General features: G+C 42.2%; 1 protein-coding gene across 1 annotated transcript in view; it reads right to left on the bottom strand.

Moving 5' to 3' along the window:
• Positions 1-6957, bottom strand: part of LOC131190555 (cytochrome P450 2C5-like) — a 72763-nt gene that overhangs the window by 37672 nt on the left and 28134 nt on the right. The window lies entirely within an intron of this gene.

Below are 6957 nucleotides of genomic sequence, written 5' to 3'. Positions count from 1 at the left end.
AGTAGTAAAAAAATGCTTTAAAAAGAAAAAAAGTTCCAACGATCACGCATCGCTCAGCTGATCTTCTCTGGAACCAGTAGTTAAAATGCTTGTTAAAAAAATGCTTGGTGTACACTGAACATGCGTGTGCAGGCAGCATGCATCTGGCGCACACTGCGCATGCGCGGGCAGTGAACCGGTGGCAACTGGCAGAGGATTTCACCACTGTTCTGAAGGAAAGCTGTTCCACTAGTTAATAGTTCTCACTGTTAGAAAATTTATCCTTAGTTTATATATACATACACTACCTGGGAAAGCCAGGTCTTCTGGCCCTTATGAAAGGTCAGGAGGGTTGAGACTGACACAGGTACAATGGCAGAGAAAGCCCTTTTCCTGGACACTGCCAGCCAGAATAATTGGGCCTGCAACATGCCAGCCGAGGTGGGATAGGCCAATCCAGTGTGATGAGACAGTCCCTCATGTAGTCTAGACTGCTTTAAAGGTGATTACCAACACCTTGAATTGCACCTGGAAACAGACTGACAGCCAATGCAGCTCAAAGAGTAGTGATGTTATATGAGCCATTCTTTGGACCCCAAGATGTTAGATGAGCCGTTCTTTGGACCCCAAGAACTGCCTGAGCCACTGCACTCTGCACCAGATGTAGCTTCTAAACGCTCTTCAAAGGTAGCCCCATATACAGCGTATTACAGTAGTCCAATTGTAAGATATCTAGTCCTAAACAACAGAGCCCAAGGATTCCTGATCCAGGAAAGGCCACAATTGGTGCACAACCAAGAGTTCTGCAAAGGCTCTCCCACCATGACTGCCACCTGCTCTTTGGGTAGGAGTTGCGAGTCCAGGAGAACACCCCCCCCCAAAAAAAATTGTGAACCAGCGTAGTACGACCTCATCCATATTCAAAGTTGACAAAGTCCCAGATATCAGGGCCTCATGTACCCAAAGCCATTCGATCTTACCAATATTCAAAATCTGTTATTCTTCATTCAGGCCCCACAAGCTCCAGCCACAGTATCATTTCGGTTACCAGGAGTGGCAATATAGAGCTAGATATTGTCAGAAGTCTGCAAATACCTGAACCCGTAGTAACAGATGATCTCACCCATATGGATTCATATGGAGGATAGAAAGAAATGGATACAGTACCAAGTGTTGTGACCCAGACCCAAGTAGGTAGCAACAAACTCCGTGATAAAAGAAACTTTATTCAAACAGTTGGGAATTACTTCATTCCCAGCATCGTGTAACTCAAAATAAAACAAAGGCCTCACAAACATACATTCTTTGATTATCACAAACCTGAGTCCAATTAGGCAAACTGCCAAAGGCCTTTCCTGATAAATGTCCAGAAGTCAGAGCAGAGAATGGAGCAAAGAACACAACTACAACCTTGTTTTCCAGCAAGCTGAAACACCAGTGCTGGTCTTGTTTTAAACCGTATGGGAGGGGCCAATCATCTCTTGGTCCTACTCCCCAGTTGTCCTCTCTGCTTGAGCTGCTCTTGCCTTTTGGCAGCTCTTCTCATGCGAGCATTAGGAACAGGCTCCTCCAGTTCCTCTTCCTCACTATTATCAGGCTCTGGAGGCTCTGGAATCCGCACCTCACTTCCCGATGGCCCTGGCCTCACCTCCACCTCATCGCTGTCCGATTCCATTGCCAGCACCATAGGCTGCTGATGGACCACAACACCAAGCCCTGCAGAACGCCACACAAAAATGGCCAAGGGCTGGATCGCTCATTCCCTATCAACACCAATTGGAACCAGTTTTGAGAAAGGAGCCGAACTAGCACTAAATTGTGCCACCCAGCTGTAGCCCCTGCAGCTGACCCAAAAGGATACCATGGTCAATAGTATTGAAAGCCATTGAGAAGTCAAGGAGAGCAAGGATGGTTGCAATACCCCGATTGTATCTTCGATATTCACATTCACTGTTTGGATGAGCCTAGGTTTAGCGATGGCCAAAAAAGACTTTTTTGCAAATGTAATAATTGATCTTCTCCTGGGAATACTTAAAACAAAGTATGATAGAAAAATAAGATATCTGATTTTACACATATTAACAGCGGCAAGAATTGTGTTCATGGAATATTGGAAGGAACGTAATATACCATCAGAAGGATTGATTATTCAGAAGATATATGATTGTGCTGAAATGGATAAACTTACTCTAAAACTAAAAGAAAAAGACGATTGAGAATTTTATGTGGTTTGGGAAAAATGGTATATTTGGACAGCTAATAGAAATAAAAATTGGAAATATACCTAAGGCTATTGAGGATTAGATATTGAATGTATATAATGTATATATCGTATGGAATGTTGATCCGAAGCATATAAAAATGACACAGTCTGTTGATTATGTACTAGAGTTATGTAAAGGAAAAAAATTTAATAAAAAATATTCAATAGATAAATAAATAAATAAATAAAATAATTGATTTGGCCGCAATAGCACATTCCTTAATTTCTTTCATAAGGATCAGAACAGCACATTTAATAGTGTTTGAAAACCTCATGCGATCCAAAATATTTGAAGAATGTTCTGAGAGGTCTCAGATTACCTCTGACTACATTTGCTGGTATTTACTTACTTCTGAACTATGATAGCAGAGAAACTCAACAGAGAAGTTTTTAAGATTCCAAACAGCTACTGCTTTTGCCATTGCCTGGATGTAAAGGTAAAGGTTCCCCTTGCACATATGTGCTAGTCGTTGCCGACTCTAGGGGGTGGTGCTCATCTTCGTTTCAAAGCCGAAGAGCCAGCACTGTCCAAAGACATCTCTGTGGTCATGTGGCCAGCATGACTAAATGCTGAAGGCACACAGAACGCTGTTATCTTCCCACCAAAGGTGGTCCCTATTTTTCTGCTTGCATTTTTTACATGCTTTCAGACTGCTAGGTTGGCAGAAGCTGGGATAAGTAACGGGCGCTCACCCCATTACTAGGGATTCGAACCGCTGAACTGCCAACCTTTCAATCAACAAGCTCAGCATCTTAGCCACTGAGCCACCACGTCCCTGGATGTACCCTGGATGTACCCTGGATGTAGGATTCCACAATCACAAAGTCCAGATCAAGTTTTTCACATGTCCACAACTAGACAGTTTTTCGAAATCATCCACCTAGATTTTGCAAGCAATAGTTTTGTGAATATAAAAATTATAAAAATTAGATTATAGCTACAGTAGATATAAAAAGTCTACACACCAGTGGTGGGTTGCTCCTGGTTCACTCCGGTTCTGTAGAGCCAATAATAAAAATCTTCTGGCGTTCGGAGAACCGATAGTAATGGATGGATGGCCACTCACCCGAACCAGTTCCCTGATCATCAGAAGTTTTGGGGTTTTTTTTACTTTTAAAAGCATCTTTTCTTCAGCCAAAAAAAAGGCTTTTAAAAGTAAAAAAAAAACCCTCTGATGATCGCATGGCTGAGCAGGGATCATCAGAACCCTTTAAAAGATTTTTTTTAAACAACCTCTTTGGCTGAAGAGGTCATTAAAACAAAAGGTTTTAAAAGGCTCCTCCAGCTGAGTTAAGAGCTTCTGGCCTGCGATTAGGCAACTTCAGCTGGGATCGTCAGAGGAGCCTTTTAAAATCTTTTTTTCCTCTGGCCCACCCAATCCCCCCTCCTCACTTACCTCATTACAGCTTCTTTTGGGCTAGCTAAGCCATGCTTTATATCAGTTGCATCAGCTAGAAACTGAATCTGCCTGCCTGGAATTCATCTCCTCAATGAGCAACTGCTTTGCTGGCTGAGGAACTCTGGGAATTGAAGTCCACAAACCTTAAAGTTACTAAAGTTGGAGACCCCTGATCTAAAAAATATAAATAAAATAAAATAATAAAATATTTGTGCAGCTGTCTGAGATTTGGTGTGTTTCTGTAGTGTTTCACTCTAACTACACAAACACACAGAATCTCACAAAGCTGTATGTGGCATTTTGTGTGTGTGTGCGTGTGTGAGTCAGTTGTGTTGTGTTGTGTATGTGTAAAGTGTGAAAGATGGTTTTTGAGCTTTTTATGGCTGTGTGAAGTTCCTGCTTGTTGCAGGGGCCATTTTGGGTGAAGTGCAGCTGCTTTTACATTGTGTGTGAGTCAGTTGTGTTGTGTTGTGTGTGTATAAAGTGTGAAAGTTGGTTTTTGGTACCTCTTATTGTTTTGTATACTTTATTTTTATTATTTATTGTTATTGGCCACGCCCACCTAGGCATCTGACCACCAAGCTATGCCCACCAATTAAGCCATGCCCACAGAACCGGTAGGGAAAATTTTTAGATTTCACCCCTGCTTTTTTCCAAAACAAAAGGCAAGACAAGAAACAATAGATGGAGAGAAGCAACTTAGAACTAGGTATCAATAACTGTGTTTGTCAGTTTTGAATCTGAAAACCAAGAAACCAATTTAATATACTAAGACCCTAAAATGTGCACAGATTTCAGATCCAATGAGGGGGATATTCATAAGAAATCTCCTTTCAAACAAAAGTTGAAAATCTGGTAAGTTGAAACCATCCTCAATGTAAAGTAACTTCAGTTTGGCTAAGAATATTCAAAAGGATTTAACCTGCCATCCAAAAAGTATCATTAATAGGGTGTATTGGAGTCTATCTTGAACCTCACCTTAATCTTGATTCATTTTGATCTTGGCATTTCATAAATATTGATTTTCCCAATAAGAAATTGCAATAGGGCCTGTTCATGAGCGCATAATTTATTCAGAGGTAGACATAAAGCTCAAAAATCAAATTTAATCAGTCAAGTTTATTACAGAGATTGACCAGCAATTAATAAAACATAAATTTTAAATACAAAGTAAAACATAAAGAACTGGGAAAAGACTAAATATATACATAGAATAAAAGCTATCCATGCAAACCTTAACATTTTAAAATAAGGGTAAACTAAAATATCAATGATAAAATTACATTTACTTAAACATTCCAAATTGAATTAGGGATATAATAAAATATTAATATGTTAAGAAAAAAATTATAAACTGACAATTTCCCAACAAATTTTAATAACAGCAACTGAACTGCCACAGAATCAATAAGATTTGTTTTGTTAATTTAAAAAATCCAACTATTATAAGTCTAAATTGAGAAGCCTGACCTGAAATAGTGAGACAGTTGATCAATAATTATAATGATTGAAACAAAATGACTTTCAATGTGTATGCCAATATGCCTCACCCTTGTAATTATCTGTCATTTCTTTATGTGTTTTAATTGCTATAGTGAAAAAAAAAACTGGCAACATTATGAGTGACAAAAGGCTTCTTTTCTCATTGTCAGGGGAAACGGCGGTCAGGTCTGGGAAAATCCTCTTGTATGCCTCTGGACCGAGTCTGCAAAAGGAACATTTTCCATAAGCCCCGCCTCCTTTAGCCGTTCCCCAGCTTTTCGACTCGGTCCCTGCCAGGACCACAGGTGTCGTCAAGTGCTCCCTATATCTCAATTAATTTAGTCACATTTTTTTTTTAAAAAAAAAATTTTCTCAATTTGATTATTTTATTTTATTATTTTATTATTATTACCTATCTCCAACAAGTTGAGTTCCAGCACGAAAGGGCTTTTTAGCCCGAGACGCTGACAGCCGGATTTCTTTTTTTCTCTTGGCCTTTGCTCAATCCGGTTTTCTCTCTGGGCTTGCGTTTTCACTCTCACTCCAAAACGCTCCCAGAAGGCTCGCTAGTCTCCATCACAGCGAGTGGGCTGCAGCCAGGACTTTTATTTTGACATCGCTGCTAGCCCCGGCGCCTGGAGGCCCCGCACCGCTAATTTTAATCGCGCCTGAAGCCTTTGCGGCTAGCAATCTTACCAGACCATCGAGGCTGGATAATTGAGGGCTTGGCTACAGAGGAGAGAGAGAGAGCCATCGCAATCGCGTTTTTTAGCCTTTTAGGCTAGCGATCAGCCCTAAGCCTCAATCGGAGACTGCAAGGCCAGAGACGCTTCAAGCCTCATTGCCCCACTGGATTTACTGCGGACAGGAAGGTCGGAATAATAGCACTATTTTACCTCAGTCCGTTTGTGCAGGGGGCCCATTGAATTTTTGGCGGGCTAAGCGACAAAATGGTGGACGCCAGTCGCACTAAGAAGACCAAAAGCTCCAAAATGAAGGAGCGTAGCCGCCATTTTAGTGATCCAGGAGAGGGATCTTCAGTGGCCATTATTCCTTCTCCTGCTCCTGAGGCCCCAATACTAACATCCAATCCAGCTAAGGCTAATTCTAGAGTAGATGAACGCCGACATAAGGCGATTCAGAAAGTCATTGACAAAGCCTTAAAAAATTCAAAGACCAATTCTGGGCCCAAAACTATGAGCAACCCTTCACAGAGGGTTTCAGACCCTTTAAGCGAACCACCCCTTCAGGCAACTATCTCTTTGAGCTCAGGGGCATGGTCTCCTGACCGTTCGGGGGCGCTGCCTTTCCCATATTCCGAGGCAAGCCCTTTATTCCAAGCCATACCGGCCCAAACTGAGGCAGCACCTTTATTTCAGGCCCTACTGGCCCAACCTCAGGCACCCCTTTTTTCCAAGCCTTGGCATCCCTCCAACCCCTACCTGGGCAAATGGAGAGGGCTCATCTGGGCCAAACCTTACCTTCTGCAGACCCTCAGGCATCCTCAGGTCAGATTCAATTGGGACAATTCCCTGCCTTGACAATGATGGCTCAACCAAACCAGGCCCCCCTTCCTCAGCCCCAACAACAGCCATTACAACTACCAGAGTCTTTTGGGTTTCTCATTTCGGAGGCTATTCGCCAAGGCGTTGCCCAGCACCTACATCAGGGGTCTTCTACCCAACTCGCTGGTGGCCAGACACGCAGGCAGTACTCTGAGGCTAGGGGAGAGCAAGCAGGCCAAAGACACCATCGGGACCAATCCCCAGATTCAGTTAGTCAGGAGTCCTTATCCGAAGAGGAGGACACCAGAGATTTGACCCTGTCAGACAA

The sequence above is a fragment of the Ahaetulla prasina genome, chromosome 2 (assembly GCF_028640845.1).
Source record: "Ahaetulla prasina isolate Xishuangbanna chromosome 2, ASM2864084v1, whole genome shotgun sequence".
NCBI classification, from domain to species: Eukaryota; Metazoa; Chordata; class Lepidosauria; order Squamata; family Colubridae; genus Ahaetulla; species Ahaetulla prasina.
The sequence above is the reverse complement of the archived record's forward strand: the minus strand, read 5'-3'. Positions and strand labels throughout refer to the sequence as shown.